We start from the raw sequence: 21889 nt of genomic DNA on the forward strand, positions 1-21889 counted from the left end.
AGAAGAACCACTCAAAAATTCTTTCTGGTCTTTTTTAAACTTTTTATTTCACACAATTTGTCTCTAGTACCATGAGAAAGACTACAGAACCACAACTGCATGCAAAAATAGCTTTCATAAGCAGAAAGGGACAGGACAGAAAAACTAGAGTCAAAAGAATTTTAACATCAAAAGAGTGTGAAATAGTTTAGGGCAGAAATAAACAGCTGTAACGGGAACATGATATATTACTACCAATATACAAAATGATTTCTTTATACTATCAAGAGGAGTCTAAACAGTTTATGAACACAGGAAACTGTACATTATATATTAGAAAAACTTCTATCCCCAAATTATTTGTTGTTGTAAAGAACTACTTTACCTGATAACCCCAGATGACTGAAGCTTTACTGTTAACCTAGAAATCATGTATGATACTATCAGTCATTCTGGAGAAAATAAGTTGCTAAGAATCTTTTTCCTAATGTTTTGGATTGAAAAGTATTACTGGACCAGCACTTTGAGAGGCCGAGGCGGGTGGATCAAGAGGTCAAGAGATTGAGATCATCCTGGTCAACATGGTGAAACCCCGTCCCTACTAAAAATACAAAAAATTAGCTGGGCATGGTGGCACGTGCCTGTAATCCCAGCTACTCAGGAGGCTGAGGCAGGGGAATTGCCTGAACCCAGGAGGCGGAGGTTGCGGTGAGCCGAGATCGCGCCATTGCACTCCAGCCTGGGTAACAAGAGTGAAACTCCGTCTCAAAAAAAAAAAAAGAAAAGTATTACTGGAATAGAGGAAGAAATTTGCCTCTGAAAAGCAAATTAAGCGTGGAAAGCCACTTAGAAATACATATAGATGCAATATACAATATACCTCTTATAAAAACATCAAATATGGACAATCTTGCTCTTAAACACTAAATACTATAAATTCCATGAATGTGGGTCATGAGTAACAAGAGTCTTATTTTTTATGGCTTTCATTCTTAACCTAGCAGCACTAGAATCTCTGCTATCTTACCGACAACCCTCAGTTTTCCAGTGAATTAAACTGAAACTACTGTTTTAGTAAAGAAAGTCAAAACAAACTGTTAAATAGGGAAGTCAAAGATTTACAAATTGTGAATTGAAAGGGTAACTGCTTAATGTATAGCTTATTAAAAAACACAAAATAAGTAAGTACAGTTCACTTACTGTGACACTCTGAGGTTTTACTACTGGTGGCCCAGGCAGTTCTTCTGAACCGGTATGATTCCAATGTCTGGCATTATATACAGCTTTTGTGGGTGTCTAGAGAAATGAGAGAAAGATCAACTGCTTCCATCCTTATAAAAGACTCAATAAACTAAAAATCATAAAGAATAATTTACATGCATAAATGTGTATCCTAGAAACAGCAGGACAGATGCTATCTGGGTATAGTCCCACCATAATTCCCATTCCCATGCCATTAACAAATATAATCACTGTAGGACTAGGTCACAATATCAGCAATTAGTGCTCTGAGCAACTATGACTAACCAAGAAAAGATGGCTCTTGAAAGTAAACGTAGGCAGGGCATGGTGGCTCATGTCTGTAATCCAGTACTTTGAGAAGCCAAGGCGAGTGGATCACTTGAGGTCAGGAGTTTGAGACCAGCCTGGCCAACATGGTGAAACTCCATCTCTACTAAAAACAACAAAAAATTAGCCAAGCATGGCGGTGCATGCGTGTAATCCCAGCCACTAGAGAGGCTGAGGCAGAAGAATCACCTGAACCTGGGAGGCAGAGGTTGCAGTAAGCTGACATTGCTCCACTGCACTCCAGCCTGGGAGACAGTGAGATTCCGTTTCAAAAAAAAAAAAAAGGTAAGTAAACCTCTTGCTAGGCTTGTACTGACTAAGTAATCAACACATTTACTTCAACATGGTTTGGGCATGATGGCTCATGCCTGTAATCCCAGCACTTTGGGAGAGTGAGGCAAAAAGATCACTTGAGTCCAGGAGTTTGAGACTAACCTGGGTGACAAAGCAAGACCCCATCTCAAAAACTTAAAAAAAAAAAAAAAGAAAAATTAATGATAATAGTTCAACATGTTCTTTGGCAAAACTTTATTCTTCAAACTACTGATTCATGCCTCACAATCTTCCAATCTTCCAACAATGGGAATCCAGCAGTTTATGACAGATAATGCAGTCATTTAAAGCAAACCACTGCAGCCAGATGTATGCTACCACTCAAAAGTTCTCAATTCTGTTTAGAATACATATACCACATATTCCAAGACACAGTGGGATCTAAAAAAGTACCATGTAATAACATACACGGTTTCTGCAGCAAAATGTCACACTAAGCAGGACAAAGATGTAAAGTCTCTCACATCAAGTCAGGTTATTGTGCTGCTCTATCAATTTACTTAACTTATCAGGGGGATTTTCAGTTTTAACACTGAATTTCAGAATTGAGAACAGATGACAGTAAACCTACAAAATCAAATCAAGGAAAAGAACAAAACCCTCACTTTCACTAGAAAATGCAGAACTACAAAGATTGACAAGACAGAAAGGTAACACCTCATTCTCTCTATTGCCTACAAAAGTGATGTTAAATTATGTTTTGAAGTTCAAATAAATGGTGTGGTCATAAACCATTTCTTTCTTTCATAAACAGAGATTTTCTTTCATAAATGGAGAAACTTTGTTTATAAAACTAATCTTATTTTTGGTACAACATAAATATGAGTGGAAAAACAGTATTTCAAGACAGTCCATCAATCTACATTTAAAAAGCAGCTATCTCCCATTACTAGCTGCAGTAACACAATTAGCATTAAGCATTAGTGTGACCTAATGGTTAGCTTTTTATATATTATCTTTACTAAGGCAGAAAAACCTCATCTGTATTGTGTATACAAACCCATCACTCTTATATGCCAGGTTTGCATAATATGATGATGCATTAGCAATCTGAAACAATTTATGCACTCATGCAATGACTCACACTGCTTTCCTGAGGCACAACACAAAGAGTGGACACAGTTTTAAGTGATTAAAACCTACCTCTCTATTCCTTCTATTCTTTTCAAAGACCAGCTACATAACATGTGTGTCTGCTAGCTATGAATCCCTGATTTGAACTACCTTTGGTATCGCATGCATACTCAGAGCCCAGGCTTTGGTAACAGCCTTTTGGTAAGAAAAAGTGCCTTAAAGCTCAATTTTACTTCTTTTTAGAAAGCACTGACTAGGCTAGACGCAGTGGCTCACACCAGTAACTGCAGCACACCTGTAGTCCTAGGCAGGAAGATCACTTGAAGCCAGTTGTTCAGGACCAGACTGGGCAACAAAGCAAGACCCTGTCTCTAACAAAAAATAAAATCAATAAAATTTAAAAAACAAAAAGAAATTTAAAAAAAGAAAAAGCATTGATGGCTGGGTGTGGTGGCTCACGCCTGTAATCCCAGCACTTTGGGAGGCCGAGGCAGGCAGATCACCTGAGGTCAGGAGTTCAAGACTAGCCTGGCCAACATGGTGAAACCGCATCTCTAACAAAACAAACAAACAAAGAAACAAAAATAAACCAAAAGCATTGACTACAGTTAATAATCTAGTTACCTAGTTCCATAGCTAACAAAATACTAGGGTGGCTCAAAGTTCTAAATTAAAACACTGTAAGGAATACCTGAAAGAGTATGTGCTTTGTAAGTATTAAATACTATCGATAATAATTGGTTTTTTTTTGACATCTGATAAACTTTAATAATGATCAAACACAAGTAAAAATAACCACTGAAAATATAAAACTCAACAAGAGACATAAGAAAACAGCAGATAGAAAACAAGAAAAATTCTTATTTTAGAATAATGTCATATGTAACTTGTAAAATATTTAAGTTTATACATGAGATTATATTGGTTTCCTTATTTAAAGAAAAAAGGAAAAATTACAATTAAGAATAGAAAATAAAATGCAGAACCAAGATAAATATTTTTGGCCCAGCCAAGTGCGGTGGCTCATGCCTGTAACCCCAGGACTTTGGGGAGGCTGAGGTGGGCAGATCATGAGGTCAGGAGTTTGAGACCAGCCTGACCAACATAGTAAAACCCCGTCTCTATTAAAAATACAAAAATTAGCCAGGCATGGTGGTGGGAGCCTGTAATCCCAGCTGTTCAGAAGGTAGAGGCAGGATAATTGCTTGAACCAGGGAGTTGGATGTTTCAGTGAGCTGAGATCGTGCTGCTGCACTCCAGCATGGGCGACAAAGCAAGAGGACATCTAAAAAATATTTATCTTTTTGGCTCTTAGACTAAAAAAAAGATTAGTGAGGAAAACCAAGAAATAATGGGGAGAGAAAGAATACTACTAATTTTCTCTTCATGATTAAAAAAAAAACACCTTTTGGCAAGGCATGGTGGGTCATGCCTGCAATCCCAGCACTTTGGGAGGCTGAGGCATGTGGATCATAGGTCAGGAGTTTGAGATCAGCCTGGCCAATATGAAACCCTGTCTCTACTAAAAATACAAAAATTGGCAGGGCATGGTGGCGGGTGCCTGCAGTCCCAGTCACTCAGGAGACTGAGGCAGGAGAATTCCTTGAACCCAGGAGGTAGAGGGTGTATTGAGCCGAGATGGTGCCATTGCACTGCAGCCTGGGCAACAGAGCGAAGACTCCACCTCAAAAAAACAAAACAAAAATCCCACCTTTTAACCATATTTGGGGTGATTAACAGCGATGTTAATTTTTGAGCTAAAAAATCAGTGACACATTTCATTAAAACAAAAGGATCAAAGGAACTTTAACCAGACCATACATGTAAAGGCTATTTAGCTTAGCATTTTCATGGATTCAAAGTACATATTTAATGACAAGCAAACCAATAACCAGAAAAAATGAAGACTGTCCTTCCCCTTATAATGTGATATTGAAGTGCTGCCTATGGACAATTTATAAAGTGTTTGAAGTTTAATTTTTATTACAAAAATTGACACTATTAAAACCAACATGATTATCTTTCACTCATCCAATAACTGAGCTAACAGTATTATAAAAATATGTAAAAAAAATTCTAGATTCAGTTACCAGATATGCAAATACCCATATAGCTAGTATAAATCTGATGATTAAAAAATAATTTTGTTTCCTTAAAAACACTTGGTTCATTTACCATTTAATATCAGATAGATATTTGCTATCCTGAAGTACCAAAAAAATCACAAATAAAAATGGCAATGTCTACACTTTAGGTTTCTTGTTAGGTGGATCCTGAAGACTAAACTTTGGAATTTCACCAGAAGGAGCATATGGAATTCTCTTGGAAGACACCTTTTTGCCAATTGTTTCAGTCTGGAAGCCAATGGTCTGTAGTTCATTGTGGAGCCCATCCAGGGCACGCCGTCCATCAAAGATAAAGGCTGGCTTCAGCATTTTTTTATGAATACGTTCATAATCCAATTCCTTAAACATGTCCCACTCAGTGCAAATAACAACAGCATGGGCACCATCACATGCTTCATATAGATCCTTGGAAATAGTCACAAGCCGGGACACTTGGTCATCCTCTGAAACACGTGGATGAGAAAGATCCACAACTATTTGTTCCCTAGGTACTTTTGGATTGTATATATGGAGGTGTGCACCTTCATCCATCAAATATTTGCTAATATATATACTTGAAGATTCTCTTGTATCACCAGTGTCCTTTTTGAATGCAAACCCCAAAATAGCTATCTTCTTACCAGTTACTGTATTAAACAGACTATCTATGATCCGGGAAGCAAACCTCCTCCTCTGGTAGTCATTCATGTCTATGACCTGCTACCAATAACGAGCAACTTCTGGCAAATTGAGAGCCTCACAGAGATAAACCAAATTCAGAACATCCTTTTGGAAGCAGCTCCCACCAAACCCAACACTGGCTTTTAGAAACTTGTTTCCAATTCTCTGGTCCATTCCAATGGCTGTTGCTACCTCTTCTACATCAGCTCCTGTGGCTTCACACAGAGCACTTATGGAGTTAATGCTGCTTATTCTCTGGGCAAGAAAAGCATTTGCTGCCAGTTTGGAAAGCTCTGAAGACCAAGTATTAGTGGTGAGGATCTTTTCTCTGGGAACCCAGTGCTCATATACAGCACAAAGGGCCTGCACAGCTCTCTGGCCCTCTGGAGTTTCATCCCCTCCAATTAGTACTCTTTCTGGGTTCTTTAGGTCCCTGATGGCCGTTCCCTCTGCCAGAAACTCAGGGTTGGACAGCACCTGTAAATTCAAGTTGGGTTTTGTGTTTGCATCAAATATGCGACGAATACTTTCTGCTGCCTGCACTGGAACCGTGCTTTTCTCAGTGACAATTTTGTACCCATTTGAGTTTTGCACAATGCGTCTAGCACAAGCTTCAATATACTTCAGATCTGCTGCCCGGCCTTTACCCATTCCATAGGTTTTTGTTGGAGTATTCACAGAAATAAATACAAGATCAGCTTCTTTGATGGCATCATCAATATTGGTAGAAAAAAATAGATTTTTTCCTCGACAGGATTCTACTACTTCTTTTAGTCCTGGCTCATAAATAGGAAGTGTAGGAGAATTCCACGCATGGATTCTTGATTCATTGACATCAACAACCGTTACCCTGATTTCAGGACACATATGAGCAATGACACTACATGTGGGTCCTCCAACATAGCCTGCACCAATGCAACAGATCTTCTTAATTTCAAACATGGTTGTACAGCAGCAAGCGCGGGGACCGCTCCTATCCCGATCATTCGGACAGCACCTCGATAATAATTGTTATGTAATGATGTGCTGCTCAGTTTAAATCTAATACATTTGTAAGAAAACAAATATATAGCTTAACTACCTAATAAAGAATATGATAAACAAATAGGATAACTGATGGGTCTAGGATAATAGGTAACTCATCTCAAAACTCCTTGAAGCATAATGGTATATCACTGAATAGCTTATATTAAAAGGTCATATTAAAGGAACATTTGGTTATGCTGTTGAACAAGGTGATTTAGTAACACTATTAAATTTAAAGCTTTTGATGATGTGTTACCATTTTAATACTAATAAGCAATATAAAGGGAAGAAGTCCATTAAGAACTTTTTCTTGACTTTTATTTCAATTACAAGACTAATATAGGATTTATTAAGGGTGGAGGGATACTGGAGACACATCCCTCTAACTAAAAATGAAAATAAGTAATATCTGTATATGGCTAATATACACACATGGCAGAGAGTGGAAGAAACAGGGAAAGAGAAAAAGGAACACTGACTGAGCTTTTTACATCATTCCACAACAGTACAATAATTCCACATGCTCATGAGTGAATTGTGTATGTGAACCGCACAACAGTGGTATGTCACATACTAACTTCACTCAATGAAAGTGATTGTGTGTGTGCATGTAAAAATAGCATACAGCAATCAACTTTCCATGGAAAATCAAAAATCACCCTTACCATTTAGCAACCTAGCTAAATGATAACAGCATCACTCTGATTGCATCATCAGGCTTGTCTTTAATCTTGTTAATTTTATTCTGGTTTGAAAAGCAGATACAGGGCCAGGCACAGTGGCTCATGACTATAATCCCAGCGTTTTGGGAGGCTGAGGCAGGTGGATCACTTGAGGTCAGGAGTCAGAGACTAGCCTGACCAACATGGTTAAACCATCTCTACTAAATACATAAACTTGGCCAGTCATGGTGGCGGGTGCCTGTAATGCCAGCTACTTGAGAGGCTGAGGCAGGAGAATTGCTTGAACCCAGAAGGCAGAGGTTGCAGTAAGCCAAGATTGTGCCACTGCACTTCGGCCTGGGTGACAAAAAAGTGGCTCACGATTGTAATCCTAGCATTCTCGGAGGCCAAGGCAGGTGGATCACGTGAGGTCAGGAGTTCAAATCCAGCCTGGCCAACATTGTGAAACCCCATCTCTAATAAAAATATTTTTAAAGTTAATGGGGTGTGGTGGTGGGCATCTGTAATCCCAGCTACTCAGGAGGCTGAGGCAGGAGAACTGTTTGAACCAGGGAGGCAGAAGTTGCAGTGAACAGAGATCGTGCCATTGCACTCCAGCCTGGGCAACAAGTATGAAATTCCATCTCAAAAAAAAAAGAAAGAAAAAAAAAGAGAAGAAAAGCAGATACAGCAAATAAACCAGACTCCTAAACTTTTTTTTTCTGTGTTAAAAAAAAAATTTACTAGGCGTAGTGGCTCTCACCCATAGTCCCAGCACTTTGGGAGGCCAAGGCAGACAGATGGCTTGAGCCCAGAGTTTGAAACAGCCTGTCTAACATGGTGAAACTCTGTCTCTACAAAAAATAGAAAAATTAGCTGGGCTTGGTGGCACATGCCTGTGGTCCCAGCTACTCTAGAGGCTGAGGTGGGAGGATCACCTCCTGAGTCCAGGAGGTAAAGGCTGCAGTGAGCCAAGATCATACCACAGCACTCCAGCCTGGGTGACAGAGCAAGATTCTGTCTCCACAAAAAAGGGTGGATTATGTTTGCTATACAAATTAATAAGCAAAATACTTATAACAAAATAAGCAAAAAGTTTGTAAAAATAACATTCTAAATATTCAGAACCATTTTAGCATACTTCAATACTGGTAATCTTAAATATATTATTCTTTTGTATTAAGTGCTCTGAGGCATGATAAGCAAGAAAAACCTCAAAAGTGACATTCCATTAAAGCTAAGGAAAAAAATATTTCAGTGATAAACTGAAGGGGCATTTCTCCATGAGAGATAATATAGCTTCCATAAAAACAATGGATAAAAATTCGTTTTTATAACACCACCAAGGTTGTGGTTAAAAGATTGAATTGCTGAATCACAACTATAAACCAGAAGAAAAGGCTAGGCATGGTGTCTCATGCCTGTAATCCCAGCACTTTGAGAGGCCGAGGGTGGCAGATCACTTGAGGTCAGGAGATCAGACTGGCCACCATGGTAAAACCCTGTCTCTACTAAAAATACCAAAAAATTAGCCAGGCCTGGTGGCACACGTCTGGAATCCCAGCTACCCCGGGAAGGCTGAGGAAGAAGAACTGCTTGAGTCCAGGAGATGGAGGTGGCAGTGAGTCAAGACTGCACCACTGTACTCAGCCTGGGTGACAGAGTGATACTCCATCTCAGAGAAAAAAAAAAAAACCACCAGAGGAAAGGAAGCATTCCTTACTGAAAAGCTAAAAGGAAGTAACAACATGATGTTATCCCCCACTGGGCTGCTCATAAAAGGGGGAAGAAAGGAATTTTTTAAGCCATAAATACTTCATAAACAATAAGAGCAAATTTATTTATACATTTTAAAAACTTTTTGCTACATGAAGACAAAACAAGTAAGCTGATTAAAATTCATCCAGCCTTACCCACCGAAGGATAACACCAGTAATTCAATCAGCATGAAGTACAACTAAATGAACGCTGAAGAAATACTGCACAAATAACTGCATGTGGATGTGTGCACAGTACTTTAGGGGAAATTCAAAAGGGGAAAGAACAAAACAAAACAATCTCTATTTGGATTTTTAAAAATTTCATCAAAGAGGCAGGGCGTAGTGGCTGTTATCCCAGCACTTTGAGAGGCTGAGGCAGGCAGATCACTAGGTCAAGAGTTCAAGACCAGCCTGGCTGACGTGGTGAAACCCTGTCTCTCCTAAAAATACAAAATGTAGCTGGGCATGCTGGCATATGCCTTCAATCTCAGCTACTCGGGAGGCTGAGGTGGGAGAATTGCTTGAACTGGGACTCAGGAGGCGGAGGCTGCAGTGAGCAGAGATCGTGCCGCTGCACCCCAGACTGGGCTACAGAGCAAAACTCCAGCTCAAAAAGAAAAAAATTATTTAAAAGACTTTTATAAAACACAATTTAAATCAGATGCAGGAGAGGAAAGTCTTACAAAGAATCTTTTAGCTCTTTACAACTCCCTTTTAAGCATAATAACATAATCTCAAATTGTCTTAAACTATAAAAAATGTAACACATGTTAAATATTCAGAGTATTGAATTATTTGAAGGAAGACTAGAGAATTTCCTAAATTAAAGCCAACAGCATCTGTACTATCAAGAACCAGAAACTGTAATAGGCAATATGCAACACTGCGTGGAGAATCTAATCCACAGCTAACGGGAAGAAATAAAGCTGCAAAGTCCTTCTCTGCCTGAATCAATTACCTACTACAGGTAGTAACAACTTTTAAAAAGACAGCTGTCATTTTTTTTTTGAGATGGAGTTTCCCTCTTGTTACTCAGGCTGGAGTGCAATGGTGTGATCTTGGCTCACCACAACCTCCGCCTCCTGGGTTCAAGCAATTCTCCTGCCTCAGCCTCCCAAGTAGCTGGGACTACAGGCATGTGCCACCATGCCCAGCTAATTTTTGTATTTTTAGTAGAGATGGGGTTTCACCACATTGACCAGGATGGTCTCAATCTCTTGACCTCGTGATCCACCCGCCTCAGCGGATGCTGGGATTACAGGCGTGAGCCACCGCGCCTGGCTGACAGCTGCCATTTTTATGAAGAAACTGTCAGCTCCTTTCTTCATGAAGAACAATGCACACCACTACCCTGAGTATAACTTCAAAAGTATAACTGGTAGCCACAGTTTTATACAATAAAAGATATAACTTTTATTACATAAAAGTTATTTTAAAAAACCCAGAAGCTGTAAGTATCTTGAGACAACACCTGTGATTAGGGAATATCCATTCTACCCTTCCTTTAAGAACATTTAGCTGGACACATGCTCACATAGATTTTTCAACATCTTAATGCTTGTGTGGGCATGTAACTAAGCTCTAGTCAATGACATGTGAAGAGAGGTGAGGTATCCCTTCTGGGTCCTGGCTTCTAGGGAAGGTTCATTGCCTCCCCTTCCAGTTCTATCTTAGTCAAGAGCCTAGAAATGGCAGAACACTACCACACAAGAGATGCCTGGGTCCCCTACACTGCAGCAATTTGAAAACTGTCCAGAGATAAACAACCAGAGTCTGGTAAGCCAGAGAAAAATAAGCCATCTATTAAAAACTAATTTGGGATTTCTTTTACAACATCTGAACCAAATCCTAGGACACCACCTTTGAACAACAGTAAAGTTGAGATTACAAGCAAATAATAATAGGACATGCTGAAAGTATAAAATTTTGGCAATACTGGATGTGCATAAACTATGCACACATAACAGTAAAAAGAAACAACTTAAAAGATATAATCAGTCAAGGTGTAAGAGAATGGAGGAAGACAGAAACTAAAGGAGAAAATAAAATCTAAAACCAGCTTTTTAGAATTATAAAAATATATACTAAGAAAGAGCTATATGAACTGATACAAAGTGACTTCCAAGAAATATTATTCAATTTTAAAGGCGAAACAGTGCAAAAGAACACAATAGATGTTACTTTTTATGTAAGAAAAAAAAATTTTTTAATTAAATTTTATTTTTCTTGAGACAGTGTCTCGCTTTGTCACCCAGACTAGAGTGCAGGGGTGCGATCTCAGCTCACTGAAACCTCTGCTTCCCAGGTTCAAGTGATTCTCCTGCCTCAGCCTCTCAAGTAGCTGGGACTACAGGCGTGTGCCACCACGTGCGGCTAATTTTTTCTACTTTCAGTAGAGAGATGGGGTTTCACCATGTTAGCCAGAATGGTCTCGATCTCCTGACTTCATGATTTGCCCACCTCGGCCTCCCAAAGTGCTGGGACTACAGATATTAGCCACTGTGCCTGCCCCACCCCCCTGCTTTTTTTTTTTTTTTTAAGTCAGAATTTCACTCGTTGCCCAGGCTGGAGTGCAATGGTGTAATTTTGGCTCACTGCAACCTCTACCTCCTAGGTTCATGTGATTCTTCTGTCTCAGTCTGCTGAGTAAGCTGGGATTACAGGCATGTGCCACCACACCCAGCTAATTTTGTAGTTTAGTAGAGACAGGATTCCTCCATGTTGGTCAGGCTGGTCTCGAACTCCCAACCTCAGGTGATCTGCCCACCTTAGCCTCCCAAAGTGCTGGGATTATAGGCTGAGCCACTACACCTAGCTGAAAAATTTTAAAGTCTGCTTATTTTTATATAAAATAGAAAAAAAGAAAAAAAAGCAGAAAACACTAAAATTGGTTCCCTGCAAGGGTGGATGACAGACTGGAACAGCTCTCAGATGAAGACCTCATTAAACTTACCTTTTTATTTAGTTTTGTCTTTTATAATGTTGTACATATTTACAAAAAAAAAGTAAGAATGGAAAGGGAAAACACTACCTTTAAGTTTGCTAAAGCAAACCAGAACAAAGAAACCTACTCATATTTCACATGGACAGCAAATACCGTGGAGAGAAGACAGACAAATCACCCATCTCACTGACCAACTGCGAGGCAGGCAGGCAAAGCAGAAATAATCCCAAGTAATTTGTGAACACATTTGACTTTATACCCTCAATCGTGGCAGGGTGGAGTAGGGCAGGTGCAGAACTGCCAAACAATTCCTAAAAATTGTTGTAGAGTTACTTATTGTAGTGGAATGGGCAAAGCAATTCTGTACCTATTTAGATATATTATTAAAGGTTGAGTGTGTTGCTGTTGTTCACTGTGAAAAAGACAGAAGGCAAGAAAGAACCCTGGGTTCTCACTGTGAAAAAGACAGAAGGAAAGAAATCCTGAGAGGATGCATTGATACTGTAGATATCAGTGTGAATTCATGATTTCTAGATTTATGTGCATAGGCATGAACCCACATATATATGGAAAGATATATTTAAATGTGAATGTATGTGAATATACATACACGTATGTAATATACGTATACATGCATGTTTCCTATGTCTGTTTGCTAAAAGGGCCAAGAAGCAAAGAGCACACCTAGGGCCCATTATCATAGTCTCCAATACCATTCTCCACTAAAGAGAATGATCACTCCTCAGAGAATAGGCCTGATCCCAAGGCTACAGCTGAGCAGGTAACAAAGATCTGTGTTACACCAGGAAGAAAGAAGTTTTCATAGAATGATGGGGACATGGCAGAAGAATAAAACAGCCAGCTTGATGAGGCTCTACTAGCCAACTGAGGACCAATTTAGGCCCAAAAGAATTAAGTACAGTAAGCCAGGCGTGGGGGCTCGTGCCTGTAAATCCCAGCAATTTGGGAGGCAGGCAGATCACCTGAGGTCAGGAGTTTGAGACCAGCCTGACCAACATGGAGAAACCCTGTCTCTACTAAAAGTACAAAATTAGCCGGGCATGGTGGCACATGCCTATAATCCCAGCTACTTGGGAGGCTGAGGCAGGAGAACTGCTTGAACCCAGGAGGCAGAGCTTGTGGTAAACCAAGATCGCACCATTGCACTCCAGCCTGGGCAACAAGAGTAAACCTTGGTCTCAAATAAAAGAATTTAGTACAGTAATAGATTATAAACCATTGGGGAAAAAGTAGGTATTCACTAAGGAAGTCAAATTCGTAGGAACGAAGAGTAGAAAGGTGTTTGCCAGGGCTGGCAGGTGGGGAAATGGGATTTGGGTCAAAGGGTAGAAACTTCCCACTATAAAATGATTAGGTTCTGAAGATCTGACTTATAGCATGGCGACTACAGTTAATAATAATGTACTTTATAGAGTCATGCACCACATAACAAGATTTTGGTCGATTACAAACTTCATATACAACGGTGGTCCCATAAAATTTTAAGGGAGCTGAAAAATTCCTGTTGCTTTGTGACATCTTAGCACTATGCATTATGTGAGTGTTTGTGGTGGTGCTTTCATAAACAAACCTACTGAGCTGCCAGTGTTATAAGAGATAGCATATAGAATTAAGTACAGTATGTAACACTTGACAATGACTAGTAACAATAATATAGTTACTACACTGTATTTTTAACCATTTTAGACTATACTCCTTCTACATGTAAAAGGAAAAAAAGTTCATTGTAAAACAGCTTTAGACAGGTCTCCTTCAGGAGTTATTCCAGAAGAAGGCTGACATCACAGGAGATGACAGCTCCATTCATGTTATTGCCCTTGAACACCTTGCAGTGGGGCAAAATATGGAGATGGAAGACAGTGAGAATGATAACTTTGACCCTGGGAAGGCTGGAATTTTTTTTTTTTTTTTTTGAGACAGTCTTGCTCTGTTGTCCAGGCTGGAATACAGTGGCATGATTTCAGCTCCTGCCACCATGCCCAGCTAATTTTTGTATTTTTAGTGGCGATGGAGTTTCACCATGTTGGCCAGACTGGTTTCAAACTCCTGACCTCAGGTGATCCACCCGCCTCGACCTCCCAAAGTGCTGGGATTACAGGCATGAGAGCCACCATGCCCAGGCAACAAAGAAGTTTTTAAAGTAAAATTTAAAATAATTTTTAAAATAGAAAAAAGCTTACAGTAAAGATATAAAGAATGAAAATATTTTTGTACATAGTACAGTGTGTTTAAGCTAAATGTTGTAACAATATCCAAAAAGTTTTAAAGAAATTAAATGTTTATAAAGTTAAAAAGTTACAGTAAGCTGGCTGGCCACAGTGGCTCATGTCTGTAATCCCAGCACTTTGGGAGGCCAAGTGGGGAGGATGACTTGAACCCTGGAGTTTGAGACCAGCCTGGACAGCATGGTGAAACCCCATCTCTACAAGAAATACAAAAATGAGCAGGGTGTGATGTTGTCCACCTGTAGTCCTAGCTATTAGGGAGACTAAGGTGGGAGGATCAATTGAACCCAGGAGGTTGAGGCTGCAATGAGCAGTGATCACACCACTGTACTCCAACCTGGGTGACAGACTGTCTCCAAACAAAAAGCAAAAAAGGAAAGCAAAACAAAAAAGCCATTACAGTAAGCTGAGGCTAAGTATCATTGAATAAACTTATCATCTTATAACTTTAGTGCAGCATATGTGTACAGTGTTTATGAAGTCTACAGTAGTGTCCTAGGCTTTCACACTCACTGACTCCCCACAGCAACTTGCAATCCTGCAAGCTCCATTCACAGTTAAGTGTTCTATATTAAGAATATCATTTTTATACGTATTTTTACTGTACCTTTTTCATGTTTAGATACACAAATACTTACCATTGGGTTACAACTGCCTACAACATTCAGTACGGCAACATGCCAGGAGCAACAGGCTACCCCATATAGCTTAGGTGAGTGTAGGCTAGCTTATCTAGCATTGTGTAAGTACACTATTTGCACAACAATGAAACTGCCTAATGATACAGTTCTCAGAACGTATCCCTGTTAAGCAATATGTGATTGTAGTACAAAATGGAAAAACAAGCGAAATTCCTAAACACCCTAACATACACAAAGGCACACATGTGTGTGCATACTTACACTTTCTCTCTCTCTGACCATCCCCCACCCCACCAACTGTCAAATGGATGCCAGTGCCTTCCAGCTCTTGATAACCTATGGCCACATTGTCTCATTTCAAGCCTCATTTCCTGGGAAATGAGTAAAATTCTCTGAACTTTCAAACTTTAAAGGCACCTATACTAAAGAAAATAAGATTAGGCTGGGTGTGGTGGTTTACACCTGTAATCCCAGCACTTTGGGAGGAAGGCAGGTGGCTCACTTGAGATCATCAGGAGTTCAATACCAGCCTGGCCAACAGGATAAAACTCCATCTCTACTAAAAATACAAAAATTAGCCCTAGAATATGGTGGCACCTGCCTACAGTCTCAGCTACTCAGGAAGCTGAGGCAGTAGAATCACTTGAACCCAAGAGGCAGAGACTCTACAGTGAGCCAAGATTGCACCACTGCCCTCTAGCTGGGCAACAGAGCAAAACTCTACATCCAAAAAAAAAAAGAATAGTATTTTCATTCCATATTAAAATCCTTCCAGAATAAAGTATTAAAGAAAAAAAAAAAGCACAAGAATTGGATCGCAGAGAGAAAATAAATTACATTTTCCTAAGTGTTTTTGACTTAGGAAAATCAAATAAGGAAGATATATAAGGAAGATAAATGCTTCTGGTTTGGAACAAACACATTGAGGAAATGCTAAGAGTTCTCAAAATTCCAGTAGGAAAAACAATTCTGCCTTTTTAAGATACCCTTCTTATTCCTTTTTGTATCCCTAGCACAGTGAAAATCATGTAATAAACACTAAATAAAAACAATAATGGAAAAAGGCCAACTAAAACTAACTCCCTCTCTTCCATACCCAGGCCCAGCCAGAAGCTTCTTAGCTTCAACAACTCTGGATCACTGACCCAGGAGCTGTAAATGAATGGCGGCAGCTATTAACTTCCACACTTTTGCCAGTTTCTCTCACCACCAAGCCAACTGCTACAGTCTTTTTTCAGGCTTTGTATCAATTAAGATCTCAGGTTTCTAGTACTTGAGAATATAGTGGATCTCACAATACCACATGATGACTGGATCTCAAGATGGTCAGTGAGTCCCCAAACATAGAACAAAGGTAACACTGGGTAAAACTGTTCTGACAGATATATGCTATTTCATGAGACTGGGTTCTAACTGCTAAAGGAAGATATTGTGTGAAAGAAACATTGTTTCTGGGTGAGATGTAGGAGCACCTGCCCTTTAAAGTCTTCAAGTGTAAGATTTTGCTAGTAAGTTGACAACCTATATAAACTCATTTTATAAAACAAAAAAATAAGTTTATCAAACTATAAAGCTATACCCAACTTTAAAATGCAGGTTTATATAATTATAACATTCTAAAACAACTAAATATTAACCATGATTTATACTGATAAATTTTAATTGCCCAGATGCCCATTATCCAGTGTCATATCGAAGGACAGATGGGAAGAAAAAATTAAGTCCAGAATGTTCCTTAAAGAGTTAGACAAAAGATGGTGCCAGAGGGGCATAGTTTTAAACCATAGGGGAATGATAAAAGTAAAGGTACAAGCTGGGCACCACGGCTAATGCTTGTAATCCCACCACTTGGGAAGCCAACACCAGCAGATGGCTAGAGCTCAGGAGCCTGAGACTAGCCTGGGAAAAACGGTGAAATCTCATCTCTACAAAAAATTAGCTGGGTGCAGTGGCGTGCACCTGTAGTCCCAGCTACTCGAGACACTGAAGCAGGAGAATCACTTGAGCCCAAGAAGTTGAGGCTACAGTGAGACATGATCGCACCATTGCACTCCAGCCTGGGTGAGAGGAGTGAAACCCAGTCTCAACAACAACAAAAAGAAAGAAAGTAAAGGTATAAATATTTGAGAATTGAAACTGAGACTGACGTTATGGTTAGTTTCATCAATGACCCAGCAGCAGTCTTCAAGGCAAAACAAGACGACCAACATCCCAGGTAAAACACCACCCATCCTGCAAGCGGAAAACCTATATATAGTCAGGCTAACTATATAGACAATGAATGCTTACAAGCAGGGAAGACAGGCAGCAGCTGAATAAAAAGGTAGAAATCCAACCATAAGCAAGGCAAGCAGAGGACACAATCTATCAGCACAAATATGACAGATACAAATAATGGCATGTAGGGAAACTGTAGCCAGAAATCAGAAACCAGATGACATTTCATTGATGAAAGCACCAAGAATTGCTCCATGATAAAAACCTTACCTAGAAACAACAGGTACTTAAATCCAGGTATGTTTCAACCCAATCTATCAAATCCTACCTCTATTTTTCTCACCAGCAAATGACAACTTTTCCGAATCATCATTTCAACTATGTTCTTGCTAGAAGTTTTTTTCACCCTTCTCATCTTCTTTCTGGACGTGTATTCCTACAGTCAGCCCTCAATCTGGATATTAACAACTTCTCTATATTCCTGGGAGATGTTAAAGTAAATTCTCACAGACAAGTATGCTTAAGAGTTAATGCTTTCTAACACAAGGTAGAGGGTCAGGAAGAGGGAAGGGGGACCTCTTGGCCACACTCTGTCAGCAGTACTAAAGTGAGGAAGATGGCCGGCGTAGTCAAGAAATTGGTTACATAAATGAGGATTGAGAAAATAAGAACACATGTGGAGAATAAGGGAAACCAGATTTCTCTTGGTGAAGTTTTAAACAAACACTTACCTTAAGGCAAACACATTTGTAGGGCTTGCTTTTCTACGGTCAAGGATAGAAACTTCAGGCAGCTTGCGATTATCCCCTCAACTCACATCCTCCTCCAAGACCTCTTGACCTTTACAATTTCAGACTGTGGGGATTAAGACATATAATCACTAACATAGGAGGCTGAAGCAACAAGACTTAGAATATGAGTTTCTTGAGTCATGCAGACTTTAAGCCAAGCTTGTGGTGAAAAATCAGATGGAAGGAAAAAAGAAAAAAAGCACTTCTGAACTGTATTTCCTTGTTCAGCCTTCCCCTCCCACCCCCACCTTAACCAAGTACTGGTCAAAATTATTCTTCTGCTTTCCCTGATTCTGTTGAATGTTTTTTGAGTATCACTGCTTAGACTCATCCATTCATCTACCTTTAAATGCAGGGCAAGATTGATATTACTGATTTATCTTACCATTAAACTTTTATTTTTAGACTCAAGTAAATTGATGTTTATCTTCATTTCCCGGCATAGTCTCCCAACACACTCACTCTATGTGGATGTGCTCTACGAGACGTACAGCTCCACTGTGGGGGAAATGGAATGCAGTTACTGAAATGAAATGTAAAAACTAAGAAGAAAAAAGTCACCGCAGCACTCCATTTCCAAAGGGTCAGGCTAGAATTTATCCTCCAAGTTATTCTCCCAGGCATTATCTCACCCTGGGCTGGATGGTGCTGTTTGGAGATTCCAGAATTAATTTTCTATCAATAATAACATTCTACTTTATTATGTATATATATTCATCACTCTTTGAAAAAACATTTATCAGTGACCTTTATGTACTGGGCACTGTGCCAGATGCTTAAGGAATAAAGTACAGATTTAGTGAGATCCGGATTCTGTCTGTTGCAGGAAGAAGGAAAATAACCAATCAGAGAGGAGTGAGATAGGGCTTCAGGTGGAAACTCTGGAGACAAACAAGAGTACCCTCATTCTGTACAAAGGCTATCAGAGAAGTTCAGCCAGAGAGGACACTTGTGATTTAATGCATTAAAAAAAAAAGCACAGCTACCTGGAGACCATAAGCAGAGGAGAGGAGAACACATGAGTCTTGCAATGTGCCAGGGCCTAGTGCTGGATGCTGTGTGGGGACAGGGAATAGGATGTTTATGGGAGACCAACTTTGCCCAGTGAGACCAAAGGCCAGGTGCATCAGAGAAGACCTCCTAAGCCTCAGTAAGGGCTTAACTTCACTCTGCCTGTAACTAGCAGTGGCTGGGACAATGTGAAGGAGGCTGCCTTGATGGCGGTCATCTGGGTTCTGGTCCAGGGCTCGTCATAGGTGGCAGATGTTAAATTCCAGATTGTACAAGATCCAGAAGGGGCTCCAAATTCCTGGTTTGAAGAAGAAAATAAAGGCTAGGGAAAAAAAGAGAGTCTCTGTTATGCTATTTACTAGCTGTAAAACCAGGATCAACAAATTAACCCTCTCTTCCTGCTTACTTACACATTGAGTGTGAACTGGGTTGCCCTGATTAGGCAAATATCTCACTGTAGTGTATAAAATGTCTTCCTGCCTTATGAAGATAAAGTACATTGTGGTGTTTACTAAGACTCCCGCTTCCTGCCGCTTCCCCAAGAATTCCACCTTCACCACCTGTGTCAATCCTGAGCTTTGGAGTTGCAAAGGCCAAATATCTGGCTATAGACATGATTTTGGTGGGCTGAAGTCAAATCTTTGACCAAAGGTTTGAAAGTTAGAGTCTAAGAGGAAGCCAATAATTAGACTCTCCTGTGTGTGGCTGGGTGGTCTGTGACCTTTTAACCTATTCTTGGCATGATCACAGGCACCTCAGATGGTTCTGGGGAAGTCAAGGGAAGAGGAATGCTGGGCTCCTATACTCATTTACTTCCTATTGTTGCTGCAGTAAGTTACCACACACACACATCATGACTGTGGCTTTCTGATGGAAGGGCCCAGTAAAGATTTGAAGGCCAATGATGGTTACCTGAAAGCACAAGTTAACAGTATTCTTTAATGCCCTGAAACCCAAGGAGAGAAATGTATAATGTGTGTGTGTGTGTGCACGCATGCGCACACACACACACACATGTGCAATATGTATGCATATGCATGTATGGTCATATATGTATGGTTGTGTATGTGTTTATATAGAGAGATCTCATAAATAGGTCTTCAGTTGATGTCAGCCCTTAGGCAGTAATCACATATCTACTACATTTGACTTCTCTGGAAGCTCTTGAGAATTTGGAAACAGTTACTTTTTTTTTTTTTTTTGAGATGGAGTCTCTCTCAATCACTCAGGCTGGAGTGCAGTGGCACTATTTTGGCTTGCTGCAACCTCCACCTCCCAGGTTCAAGCAATTCTCCTGCCTCAGCCTTTCAAGTAGCTGGGACTACAGGTGTGTGCCACCACACCTGGCTAATTTTTTGTATTTTTAGTAGAGATGGGATTACTGTCTGCATGTTTTCAAACCCTCATTAAGTCCTCTATTGAAGTCCTCACAAAAGACAGCATTTGAGAGATGTATTTTGCCACACAATTAAAATAAAACTTAGAAAATGTCATTGATCACTTTTTTCTTCTTGAGAAGAAAAACCTTAATTATAGCTATTGGAGATCTATCCATATAGTCTAAAACAGCAACTAATCTGGGAGAATTTTAAGCTGGCCTCTGAACAAGTCTGGGAGTTGTCTTGCGTTGTAATAATGCTCCCTTCCCCTTCTGTCCTGTAAACATTTCCCTCAAAAGTAAGGCTTCTTCATGAATGAATGTATGCCTCTACTCCAGTTCATCACCTGAACACCCCATTTGCAAACTGAGGGTCAATAAGGTAAATGTTAATATCATTGGGAAGAAAGAAATGCCAACATAGCCTTGTTACATGCCAAGTCGCATTTTTGTCTGTTCCTGAAGCTTCCATATCATCTAGACCACTGTAATTTTCAAAACTTCATTTTAATTTATCCATTATTGATGGTTATATTCACTCACAAATGCATTCATTTACTCAACAGATATTTGTACAAAGGCCTAAAAGAATTATGGGGAGATCGATCCAAGATGGCCGACTACTAACAGCTCAGGATTGTAGCTCCCAGTGAAAGCCCAGAGAACGAGACGACGCCACACTTTTAGACGAATTTTCGTCACTCACCGATCAGCCGATTCCTAGTGGAGGAGCCCCACGGGTCGCCAGTGCGACTCTTGTGGCCGCCGCAGCGGTTTTGCTGGCGACTCGGTGCAGCAGCTCTTCATGCAGAGCCAACGGGACTGCTTCCCCTACTGACCGGAGTTTGGAGCTCCGGGAAGTCAGAGCCACTTGTTGCGGACTCAAGAGGGAAGCCAGACCAGAGATTCCCAGGCAGAAGAGCACCATCAGTCTTACCGCTGCTATTTAGGCTGCCACAGTGGGTTGCTCGGATCCCAGCACTGGGAATCAATAAGTCGGACGTCGACTCAGAAACCTAATTAGAAAGGCGGTTCATCTACAATGAAGGGAAAAAAACAGCCTAAGAAGGCCGAGTATACTCAAAATCAGAACCCATCAGCAACGGAACAAGCCCTGATGGAAAAGGACTCATCAGCAACCGAACAAGCCCTGATGGAAAAGGACTCATCAGTAACGGAACAAGCCCTGATGGAAAAGGACTGTGTTCCATTATCTGAAGTAGGCTTTAAAAGGTGGATGATAAGAAACTTCTGGGAGTTAAAGGAACTTGTTCTAACCCAATGTAAAGAAACTAAGAACTTGGAAAAAAGGTTAGATGAAATGTTGAAAAGAATAGACAATATAGAGAGGAATACAAATGAACTTATGGAGTTGAAAAATAAAACACGAGAACTTAGTGAAATATGTACAAGCTTAAACAGCCGAATGGATCAAGCAGAAGAAAGGGTATCAGAGGTCGAAGATCAACTTA

General features: G+C 40.0%; 2 pseudogenes across 1 annotated transcript in view; both read right to left on the reverse strand.

Annotated features, from left to right (window-relative positions):
* The window catches only part of LOC144578641 (wings apart-like protein homolog), a 49789-nt pseudogene that overhangs the window by 19329 nt on the left and 8571 nt on the right, over window positions 1–21889 (reverse strand). The window contains exons 2-5 of the transcript XR_013524836.1: window positions 19015–19361; window positions 18414–18526; window positions 17969–18092; window positions 1180–1275 (exon numbers count right to left, since the gene is read on the reverse strand). The product of XR_013524836.1 is annotated as a wings apart-like protein homolog (transcript). The remainder of the gene's footprint in view (window positions 1–1179; window positions 1276–17968; window positions 18093–18413; window positions 18527–19014; window positions 19362–21889) is intronic.
* On the reverse strand, window positions 5095–6691 carry LOC144578640 (UDP-glucose 6-dehydrogenase pseudogene; annotated as a pseudogene).

Source organism: Callithrix jacchus, chromosome 12, assembly GCF_049354715.1.
Source record: "Callithrix jacchus isolate 240 chromosome 12, calJac240_pri, whole genome shotgun sequence".
In the NCBI taxonomy this organism is placed as follows: domain Eukaryota; kingdom Metazoa; phylum Chordata; class Mammalia; order Primates; family Cebidae; genus Callithrix; species Callithrix jacchus.